This window comes from Primulina tabacum, chromosome 10 (assembly GCF_025594145.1).
Source record: "Primulina tabacum isolate GXHZ01 chromosome 10, ASM2559414v2, whole genome shotgun sequence".
Taxonomy (NCBI): domain Eukaryota; kingdom Viridiplantae; phylum Streptophyta; class Magnoliopsida; order Lamiales; family Gesneriaceae; genus Primulina; species Primulina tabacum.
Genome location: NC_134559.1, coordinates 37,159,806 through 37,170,450, shown reverse-complemented (window position 1 = coordinate 37,170,450; position 10,645 = coordinate 37,159,806). Strand labels below are relative to the sequence as shown.

The window sequence follows — 10,645 nt, the reverse complement described above, 5'->3', positions numbered from 1 at the left end:
GATCATACCAGCACTAATGCACCGGATCCCATCAGAACTCCGAAGTTAAGCGTGCTTGGGCGAGACCAGACTAGGATAGGTGACCCCAGGGAACTCCTCGTGTTGCACCCCTATTTGTGTTTTTCTATTTTTGATTACTTGTTGACAGACGATTTTCGGCTCAAATAATCTGAATCTCGATCGGGACAAGATAAGACATGTGAAATCAACGTAGGTCGGACACTGCCGGATTTGGAAAAAATTGTAGCCTAATTTGATTGTAAACGGGCAAACAAACGAGACTCATTACTAATGCACCGGATCCCATCAGAACTAATGCACCGGATCCCATCAGAACTCCGAAGTTAAGCGTGCTTGGGCGAGAGCAGTACTAAGACGGGTGACCCCCTGGTAAGTCCTCGTGTTGCACCCTTTTTCGTGTTTTTCTATTTTTGATTACTTGTTGACAGATGATTTTCAGCTCAAATCACTTGAATCTCGATCAAGACCAGATAAGACATGTGAAATCAACGTAGCTCGGGCACTGCCGGATTTTGACAAAATTGTAACCTAACTTGATTGTAAACGGGCAAACGAATGAGACTCATTATTCCGCAATGAGCTGGCGAGATTTTAGCTGAATTCCTTCTCTAATACCCTCTAATTTGCGATTTTCTGCTTCTGTTAATCTTCCGTTTCATCGAGAAATCCGCTTAGGAAGTCCGAAATTCGATTCAGGTTCCATTTTATCGTATCCTAGGAATATTAATAACTTTCTATTCGCTATTTTCTTCTTCTTAATTATTTTTCTATTTTCTGGGAACATTTAGCAATTTTTGTTGTTGTGAGCCGGTTCTGTGCGGAAGGGTATGACGCAGATTATTCCGGAGACGGTTAACTCATTAAAAACAATTATTTCGACTGTTTTCTCTATAATTTACGTAAACGGTCACGACACGAGTAGTTCCCAAGGAAGTCACCCATCCTAGCTCTGACATCGCGCAAGAACGCTTAACTTCATGGTTCTGATTGGGCGAGATCAGTACCTCGAGGGATATAAGAATAAACATCCCTCTCAATGTCTGGTGCGATCATACCATCACTAATTCACCGGATCCCATCAGAACTCCGAAGTTAAGCGTGCTTGGGGCGAGAGATATACTAGATGGGTGACCCCCTGGGAAGTCCTCAAGTTGCACCCTTTTTAGTTTTTTCTTTTGTGATTACTGTTGACAGACGATTTTCGGCTCAATAATTGAATCTTTTTCGGAACCAGATAAGACATGTGAAATCAACGCAGCTCAGGCACTCCCGGATTTGGACAAAATTGTAGGTTAATTTGATTGTAAACGGGCAAAAGAACGAGACTCATTCTACGCAATGAGCTGGCGAGATTTTAGCCGAATTCCTTCTCTAAGACCCTCTAATTTGCGATTTTCCGCTTCTGTTAAGCTTCCGTTTCCTCGAGAAATCCGCATAGGAAGTCCGGAATTCGATTCTGGTTCCATTTTATCGTATCCCAAGCATAATAATAGCTTTACATTCCCTATTTCTTCTTCTTATTTTTTTTGTATTTTCTGGGAACATTTGGCGATTTTTGTTGTCGTGAGCCTGTTCTGAGCGGAAGGGTATTACGTAGATTACTCCGTAGAAGTTTACCTCATTAAAACAATTATTTCGACTGTTTTATCCATAATGTACGTAAACGGTCGCGACACAAGGACTTCCCAGGGAGGTTACACATCCTAGCTCTGCCATCGCACCAGAACGCTTAACTTCATGGTTCTGATTGGGCAAGAGCAGTGCCGCGTGTTGCCCATCGCCGCCCACTCCACACGTACTCGAGGGATATAAGAATAAACATCCCGCTCAATTCGGGTCCGATCATACCAGCACTAATGCATCGGATCCCATCAGAACTCCGAAGTTAAGCGTGCTTGGGCGAGAGCAGTACTAGGATGGTTGACCCCCTGGAAGTCCTCGTGTTGCACCCCTTTTCGTGTTTTTCTATATTTGATTACTTGTTGACATCGATTTTCGGCTAAATCATATGAATCTCGATCGAGATCAGATAAGACATGTGAAATCAACGTAGCTCGGGCACTGCCGGATTTGAACAAAATTGTAGCCTAATTTGATTGTAAACGAGCAAACGAACGAGACTTATTACTCCGCAACGAGGTGGCGAGATTTTAGCTGAATTCCTTCTCTAAGACCCTCTAATTTGCGATTTTCCGCTTCTATTAAGCTTCCGTTTCCTCGATAAATCCGCTTAGGAAGTTTGAAATTCGATTCCGGTTCCATTTATCGTATCCCAGGCATAATAATAGTTTTACATTCGCTATTTTCTTCTTCTTAATTTGTTTATATTTTCTGGGAACTTTTAGCAATTTTTGTTGTTGTGAGCCGGTTCTGTGCGGAAGGGTATGACGCAGATTATTCCGGAGACGGTTAACTCATTAAAAACAATTATTTTGACTGTTTTCTCTATAATTTACGTAAACGGTCACGACACGAGTACTTCCCAAGGGGGTCACCCATCCTAGCTCTGACATCGCGCAAGAACGCTTAACTTCATGGTTCCGATTGGGAGAGATCAGTGCCTCGAGGGATATAAGAATAAACATCCCTCTCAATGTCGGGTGCGATCATACCATCACTAATTCACCGGATCCCATCAGAACTCCGAAGTTAAGCGTGCTTGGGCGAGAGCTATACTAGGATGGGTGACCCCCTAGGAAGTCCTCGTGTTGCACCCTTTTTAGTGTTTTTATTTTGTTGATTACTTGTTGACAGACGATTTTCGGCTCAAATAATCTGAATCTTTTTCGGGACCAGATAAGACATGTGAAATCAACGCAGCTCGGGCATTGCCGGATTTGGACAAAATTGTAGGTTAATTTGATTGTAAACGGGCAAAAGAACGAGACTCATTCTACGCAATGAGCTGGCGAGATTTTAGCCGAATTGATTCTCTAAGACCCTCTAATTTGCGATTTTCCGCTTCTGTTAAGCTTCCGTTTCCTCGAGAAATCCGCTTAGGAAGTCCGAAATTCGATTCTGGTTCCATTTTATCGTATCCCAAGCATAATAATAGCTTTACATTCCCTATTTTCTTCTTCTTATTTTTTTTGTATTTTCTGGGAACATTTGGTGATTTTTGTTGTCGTGAGCCTGTTCTGAGCGGAAGGGTATTACGTAGATTACTCCGTAGAAGGTTACCTCATTAAAAACAATTATTTCGACTGTTTTATCCATAATGTACGTAAACGGTCGCGACACAAGGACTTCCTAGGGAGGTCACACATCCTAGCTCTGCCATCGCGCCAGAACGCTTAACTTCATGGTTCTGATTGGGCAAGAGCAGTGCCGCGTGTTGACCATCGCCGCCCACTCCACACGTACTCGAGGGATATAAGAATAACATCCCACTAAATTCGGGTGCGATCAAACCAGCACTAATGCATCGGATCCCATCAGAACTCCGAAGTTAAGCGTGCTTGGGCGAGAGCAGTACTAGGATGGTTGACCCCTTGAGAAGTCCTCGTGTTGCACCCCTTTTCGTGTTTTTCTATATTTGATTACTTATTGACATGCGATTTTCGGCTCAAATCATATGAATCTCGATCGAGATCAGATAAGACATGTGAAATCAACGTAGCTCGGGCACTGCCGGATTTGAACAAAATTGTAGCCTAATTTGATTGTAAACGGGCAAACGAACGAAACTCATTACTCCGCAACGAGGTGGCGAGATTTTAGCTGAATTCCTTCTCTAAGACCCTCTAATTTGCGATTTTCCGCTTCTATTAAGCTTCCGTTTCCTCGATAAATCCGCTTAGGAAGTTCGAAATTCGATTCCGGTTCCATTTTATCGTATCCCAGGCATAATAATAGTTTTACATTCGCTATTTTCTTCTTCTTAATTTTTTTTATATTTTCTGGGAACATTTAGCAATTTTTGTTGTTGTGAGCCGGTTCTGTGTGGAAGGGTATGACGCAGATTATTCCGGAGACGGTTAACTCATTAAAACAATTATTTCGACTGTTTTCCCTATAATTTACGTAAACGGTCACGACACTAGTACTTCCCAAGGAGGTCACCCATCCTAGCTCTGACATCGCGCAAGAACGCTTAACTTCATGGTTCTGATTGGGCGAGATCAGTACCTCGAGGGATATAAGAATAAACATCCCTCTCAATGTCGGGTGCGATCATACCATCACTAATTCAACGGATCCCATCAGAACTACGAGTTAAGCGTGCTTGGGCGAGAGCTATACTAGGATGAGTGACCCACTGGGAAGTCCTCGTGTTGCACCCTTTTTAGTGTTTTTCTTTTGTTGATTACTTGTTGACAGACGATTTTCGGCTCTAATAATCCGAATCTTTTTCGGGACCAGATAAGACATGTGAAATCAACGCAGCTCGAGCACTGCCGGATTTGGACAAAATTGTAGGTTAATTTGATTGTAAACGGGCAAAAGAACGAGACTCATTCTACGCAATGAGCTGGCGAGATTTTAGCCGAATTCCTTCTCTAAGACCCTCTAATTTGCGATTTTCCGATTCTGTTAAGCTTCCGTTTCCTCGAGAAATCCGCTTAGGAAGTCTGAAATTCGATTCTGGTTCCATTTTATCGTATCCCAAGCATAATAATAGCTTTACATTCCCTATTTTCTTCTTCTTATTTTTTTTGTATTTTCTGGGAACATTTGGCGATTTTTGTTGTCGTGAGCCTGTTCTGAGCGAAAGGGTATTACGTAGATTACTCCGTAGACGGTTAACTCATTAAAAACAATTATTTCGACTGTTTTATCCATAATATACGTAAACGATCGCGACACAAGGACTTCCCAGGGAGGTCACACATCCTAGCTCTACCATCGCGCGCCAGAACGCTTAACTTCATGGTTCTGATTGGGCAAGAGCAGTGTCGCGTGTTGCCCATCGCCGCCCACTCCACACGTAGTCGAGGGATATAAGAATAAACATCCCACTCAATGTCGGTGCTATCATTCCAGCACTAATGCACCGGATCCCATCAGAACTTCGAAGTGAAGCGTGCTTGGGCGAGAGCAGTACTAGGATGTGTGACCCCCTGGGAAGTCCTGGTGTTGCACCTCTTTTTGTGTTTTTCTATTTTTGATTGATTACTTGTTGACAGACGATTTTCGGCTCAAATCATCTGAATCTCGATCGAGACCAGATAAGACATGTGAAATAACAGTAGCTCGGTCACTGCGGGATTTGGACAAAATTGTAGCCTAATTTGATTGTAAACGGGCAAACGAACGAGACTCATTACTCCGCAACGAGCTGGCTAGATTTTAGCCGAATTCCTTCTCTATGACCCTCTAATTTGCGATTTTCCGCTTCTGTTAAGATTCCGTTTCCTCGAGAAATCCGCTTAGGAAGTTCGAAATTCGATTCCGGTTCCATTTTATTGTCTCTCTGGCATAATAATAGCTTTACATTTGCTATTTTCTTCTTCTTATTTTTTTTTCTATTTTCTGGGAACATTTAGCGATTTTTGTTGTCGTAAGCCGGTTCTGTGCGGAAGGGCATTACGTAGATTAATCCGGAGACAGTTAACTCAATAAAAATTTTTTTTTTTTACTGTTTTAGCCTTAATTTACTTAAACGGTCGCGACACGAAAACTTCCCAGAGAGGTCACCCATCGTAGCCCTGCCATCGCGCCAGAACGCTTAACTTCATGGTTCTGATTGGGCGAGAGCAGTGCCGCGTGTTGTCCATCGCCGCCCGGTCCACACGTACTCGAGGGATATAATAATAAACATCCCACTCAATGTCGCGTGCGATCATACCAGCAGTAATGAACCGGATCCCATCAGAACTCCGAAGTTAAGGGTGCTTGGGCGAGAGCAATACTGGGATGGGTGATCCCCTGGGAAGTCCTCGTGTTGCACCCCTTTTCGTGTTTTTCTATTTTTGATTACTTGTTGACAGACGATTTTCGGCTCAAATCTTCTGAATCTCGATCGAGACTAGATGAGACATGTGAAATCAACGTAGCTCGGGCAATGCCGGATTTGGACAAAATTGTTACCTAATTTGATGGTAAACGGGCAAACAGACAAGACTCATTGCTGCGCAATGAGCTGGCGAGATTTTAGCCGAATTTCATCTCTAAGACCCTCTAATTTGCGATTTTCGGCTTTTGTTAAGCTTCCGTTTCCTCGAGAAATCCGCTTAGGAAGTCCGAAATTCGATTCCGGTTTCATTTTATCGTATCACAGGCATAATAATAGCTTTACATTCGCTATTTTCTTCTTCTTATTTTTTTCTATTTTCTGGGAACAATTAACGATTTTTGTTGTCGTGAACCGGTTCTGTGCGGAAGGGTATGACGCAGATTACTCCGGAGACGGTTAACTCATTAAAAACAATTATTTCGACTGTTTTATCCATAATTTACGTAAACGGTCGCGACACGAGGACTTCCAAGGGAGGTCACCCATCCTAGCTCTGCCATCGCGCCGGAACGCTTAACTTCATGGTTCTGTTGGGCGAGAGCAGTGCCGCGTGTTGTCCATCGCCGCCCGCTCCACACGTACTCGAGGGATATAAGAATAAACATCCCACTCAATGTCGGGTGCGATCATACCAGCACTAATGCACCGGATCCCATCAGAACTCAGAAGTTAAGCGTGCTTGGGCGAGAGCAGTACTAGGATGTGTGACCCCATGGGAAGTCCTCGTGTTGAATCAGGAGATTTTTGGCTCAAATCATCTGAATCTCGATCGGGATTAGGTTAGACATGTGAAATCAACGTAGCTCGGGCACTGCCGGATTTAAACAAAATTGTAGCTTAATTTTATTGTAAACGGGCAAACGAACGAATCATTACTCCGCAACGGGGTGGCGAGATTTCAGCCGAATTCCTTCTCTAAAACCCTCTAATTTGCGATTTTTCGCTTCTGTTAAGCTTCCGTTTCCACGAGAAATCCGCTTAGGAAGTTTGAAATTCGATTCCGGTTCCATTTTATCGTATCTCAGGCATAATAATAGCTTTACATTCGCTCTTTTCTTCTTCTCATTTTTTTCTATTTTCTGGGAACGTTTAGAGATTTTTGTTGTCGTGAGCCGGTGCTGTGCGGAAGGGTATGACGCATGTTACTCCGGAGACGGTTAACTCATTAAAAAAAATTATTTCGACTGTTGTATACATAACTTACGTAAACGGTCGGAAACGAGGACTTCCCAGGAAGGTCACCCATCCTAGCTCTGCCATCGCGCCAGAACGCTTAACTTCATGGTTCTGATTGGGAGAGAGCAGTGCCGCGTGTTGTCCATCGCCGTCCGCTCCACACGTACTCGAGGATATAAGAATAAAAATCCCACTCAATGTCAGGTGCGATCATACCCGTACTAATGCACCGGATCCCAACAGAACTCCGAAGTGAAGCGTGGTTGGGCGAGAGTAGTACTAGGATGGGTGACCCCCTGGGAAGTCGACGTTTTGCACCCCTTTTCGTGTTTTTTTTTTGATTACTTGTTGACAGACGATTTTCGGCTCAAATCATCTGAATTTCGATCGGGACCAGATAAGACATGTGAAATCAACGTAGCTCGGGCACTGCCGGATTTGGACAAAATTGTAGCCTAATTTGATTGAAAACGGGCAAACGAACGAGATTCATTCCTCCGCAATGAGCTGCGTGATTTTAGTCGAATTCCTTCTCTAAGACCCTCTAATTTGCGATTTTCCGCTTTTGTTAAGCTTCTGTTTCCTCGAGAAATCCTCTTAGGAAGTCCGAAATTCGATTCCGGTTTCATTTTATCGTATCCCAGGCATAATAATAGCTTTACATTTGCTATTTTCTTCTTCTTATTTTTTTTCTATTTTATGGGAACATTTAACGATTTTTGTTGTCGTGAGCCGGTTCTGTGCGGAAGGGTATGACGCAGATTACTCCTGAGACGGTTAACTCATTAAAAACCATTATTTCGACTGTTTTATCCATAATTTACGTAAACGATCGAGACACGAGGACTTCCCGGGGAGGTCACCAATCCTAGCTCTGCCATCACGCCAGAACACTTAACTTCATGGTTCTTATTGGGCGAGAGCAGTGCCGCGTGTTGTCCATCGTCGCCCGCTCCACACGTACTCGGGGGATATAAGAATAAACATCCCACTTAATGTCGGGTGCGATCATACTAGCAATAATGCACCGGATCCCATCAGAACTCCGAAGTTAAGCGTGCTGGGGCGAGAGTAGTACTAGGATGGGTGACCCCATGGGAAGTCCTCGTGTTGCACCCTTTTTGATGTTTTTCTATTTTTGATTACTTGTTGACAGACGATTTTCGGCTCAAATCATCTGAATCTCGATCGGGATCAGATAAGACATGTGAAATCAACGTAGCTCGGGCACTGCCAGATTTGGACAAAATTGTAGCTTAATTTGATTGTAAACGGGAAAAGGAACGAATCATTACTCCGCAACGAGGTGGCGAGATTTTAGCCGTATTCTTTCTCTAAAACCCTCTAATTTGCGATTTTTCGATTCTGTTAAGCTTCCGTTTCCTCGAGAAATCCGCTTAGGAAGTTTGAAATTCGATTCCAGTTCCATTTTATCGTATCCCAGGCATAATAATAGCTTTACATTCGCTATTTTCTTCTTCTTATTTTTTTTCTGTTTTCTGGGAACATTTAGCGATTTTTAGTGTCGTGAGCCGGTTCTGTGCGGAAGAGTATGACGCAGATTACTTCGGAGATGGTTAACTCATTAAAAACAATTATTTCGACTGTTGTATCCATAATTTACTTAAACGGTCGCGACATGAGGACTTCCCAGGGAGGTTTGTATCCATAATTTACTTAAACGGTCGCGACATGAGGACTTCCCAGGGAGGTCACCCATCTTAGCTCTGCCATCGCGCCAGAACGCATAACTTCATGGTTCTGATTGGGCGAGAGCAGTGCCGCGTGTTGTCCATCGCCGTCCGCTCCACACGTACTCGAGGATATAAGAATAAAAATCCCACTCAATGTCGGGTGCGATCATACCAGCACTAATGCACCGGATCCCATCAAAACTCCGAAGTTAAGCGTGCTTGGGCGAGAGCAGTACTAGGATGGGTGGCCCCCTGGGAAGTCCTCGTGTGAAATCAACGTAGCTCGAGCATTGCCGGATTTGGACAAAATTGTAGCCTAATTTAATTATAAACGGGCAAACGAACGAGATTCATTCCTCCGCAAAGAGATGGCGTGATTTTAGCCGAATTTCTTCTCGAAGACTCTCTAATTTACGATTTTCCGCTCCTGTTAAGCTTTCGTTTCCTCGAGATATCCGCTTAGGAAGTCCGAAATTTGATTCCGGTTCCTTTTTATCGTAACCCAAGCATAATAATAGCTTTACATTCGCTATTTTCTTCTTCTTATTTTTTTTCTATTTTCTGGGAACATTTAGCAATTTTTGTTGTCGTGAGCCGGTTCTGAGCAGAAGGGTATTACGACGATTACTCCGGAGACGGTTAACTCATTAAAAACAATTATTTCGACTGTTTTATCCATAATGTACGACTGACACGAGGACTTCCCAGGGAGGTCACCCATCCTAGCTCTCCCATCGCGCTAGAACGCTAAACTTCAAGGTTCTGATTGGGCGAGAGCAGTGCCGCCTGTTGTCCATCGCCGCCCGCTCCACACGTACTCGAAGGATATAAGAATAAACATCCCACTAAATGTCGGGTGCGATCATACCAGCACTAATGCACCGGATCCCATCAGAACTCCGAAGTAAAGCGTGCTTGGGCGAGAGCAGTACTAGGATGGGTGACTCCCTGGGAAGTCCTCGTGTTGCACCCCTTTTCGTGTTTTTCTATTTTTGATTACTTGTTGACAGACGATTTTCGGCTCAAATCATCTGAATCTCGATCGGGATCAGATAAGACATGTGAAATCAACGTAGCTCGGGCACTGCCGGATTTGGACAAAATTGTAGCCTTATTTGATTGTAAACGGGCAAACGAACGAGACTCATTACATTCGCAATGAGCTGACGAGATTTTAGCGGAATTCCTTCTCTAAGACTCTCTAATTTGCGATTTTCCGCTTCTGTTAAGATTCCGTTTCTTCGAGAAATCCGCTTAGGAAGTTCGAAATTCGATTTCGGTTCCATTTTATCGTATCCAGGCATAATAACAGCTTTACATTCGCTATTTTCTTCTTCTTATTTTTTTTTCTGTTTTCTGGGAACATTTAGCGATTTTTAGTGTCGTGAGCCGGTTCTGTGCGGAAGAGTATGACGCAGATTACTTCGGAGATGGTTAACTCATTAAAAACAATTATTTCGACTGTTGTATCCATAATTTACTTAAACGGTCGCGACATGAGGACTTCCCAGGGAGGTCACCCATCTTAGCTCTGCCATCGCGCCAGAACGCATAACTTCATGGTTCTGATTGGGCGAGAGCAGTGCCGCGTGTTGTCCATCGCCGTCCGCTCCACACGTACTCGAGGATATAAGAATAAAAATCCCACTCAATGTCGGGTGCGATCATACCAGCACTAATGCACCAGATCCCATCAGAATTCCAAAGTTATGCGTGCTTGGTCAAGAGCATTACTATGATGGGTGACCCCTTGGGAAGTCCTCGTGTTAAACCCTTTACGTGTTTTTCTATTTTTGAT

General features: G+C 43.6%; 10 non-coding genes and 5 pseudogenes across 10 annotated transcripts; all 15 read left to right on the top strand.

Annotated features, from left to right (window-relative positions):
- On the top strand, nt 1–111 carry LOC142512427 (5S ribosomal RNA; annotated as a pseudogene).
- A 182-nt stretch (nt 112–293) lies between these two features.
- On the top strand, nt 294–412 carry LOC142512631 (5S ribosomal RNA; annotated as a pseudogene).
- Nucleotides 413–1,062: 650 nt separating this feature from the next.
- Nucleotides 1,063–1,181, top strand: LOC142512097 (5S ribosomal RNA; annotated as a pseudogene).
- A 674-nt stretch (nt 1,182–1,855) lies between these two features.
- On the top strand, nt 1,856–1,973 carry LOC142506562 (5S ribosomal RNA). Its single transcript, XR_012804851.1, has one exon. It is a non-coding gene; the product is annotated as a 5S ribosomal RNA (ribosomal RNA).
- Nucleotides 1,974–2,619: 646 nt separating this feature from the next.
- LOC142517533 (5S ribosomal RNA) lies at nt 2,620–2,738 on the top strand. Its single transcript, XR_012813275.1, has one exon. It is a non-coding gene; the product is annotated as a 5S ribosomal RNA (ribosomal RNA).
- A 680-nt stretch (nt 2,739–3,418) lies between these two features.
- LOC142514526 (5S ribosomal RNA) lies at nt 3,419–3,537 on the top strand. The gene has a single exon (XR_012810415.1). It is a non-coding gene; the product is annotated as a 5S ribosomal RNA (ribosomal RNA).
- A 649-nt stretch (nt 3,538–4,186) lies between these two features.
- LOC142512516 (5S ribosomal RNA) lies at nt 4,187–4,304 on the top strand (annotated as a pseudogene).
- Nucleotides 4,305–4,987: 683 nt separating this feature from the next.
- LOC142509874 (5S ribosomal RNA) lies at nt 4,988–5,106 on the top strand. The gene has a single exon (XR_012808021.1). It is a non-coding gene; the product is annotated as a 5S ribosomal RNA (ribosomal RNA).
- Nucleotides 5,107–5,795: 689 nt separating this feature from the next.
- On the top strand, nt 5,796–5,914 carry LOC142507665 (5S ribosomal RNA). Its single transcript, XR_012805916.1, has one exon. It is a non-coding gene; the product is annotated as a 5S ribosomal RNA (ribosomal RNA).
- Nucleotides 5,915–6,595: 681 nt separating this feature from the next.
- On the top strand, nt 6,596–6,714 carry LOC142509529 (5S ribosomal RNA). Its single transcript, XR_012807698.1, has one exon. It is a non-coding gene; the product is annotated as a 5S ribosomal RNA (ribosomal RNA).
- A 641-nt stretch (nt 6,715–7,355) lies between these two features.
- LOC142509197 (5S ribosomal RNA) lies at nt 7,356–7,474 on the top strand. The gene has a single exon (XR_012807382.1). It is a non-coding gene; the product is annotated as a 5S ribosomal RNA (ribosomal RNA).
- A 679-nt stretch (nt 7,475–8,153) lies between these two features.
- Nucleotides 8,154–8,272, top strand: LOC142513494 (5S ribosomal RNA). The gene has a single exon (XR_012809437.1). It is a non-coding gene; the product is annotated as a 5S ribosomal RNA (ribosomal RNA).
- A 733-nt stretch (nt 8,273–9,005) lies between these two features.
- On the top strand, nt 9,006–9,123 carry LOC142510352 (5S ribosomal RNA). The gene has a single exon (XR_012808469.1). It is a non-coding gene; the product is annotated as a 5S ribosomal RNA (ribosomal RNA).
- A 578-nt stretch (nt 9,124–9,701) lies between these two features.
- LOC142512164 (5S ribosomal RNA) lies at nt 9,702–9,820 on the top strand. Its single transcript, XR_012808812.1, has one exon. It is a non-coding gene; the product is annotated as a 5S ribosomal RNA (ribosomal RNA).
- A 683-nt stretch (nt 9,821–10,503) lies between these two features.
- LOC142512429 (5S ribosomal RNA) lies at nt 10,504–10,622 on the top strand (annotated as a pseudogene).
- The last annotated feature ends 23 nt before the right edge of the window (nt 10,623–10,645 follow it).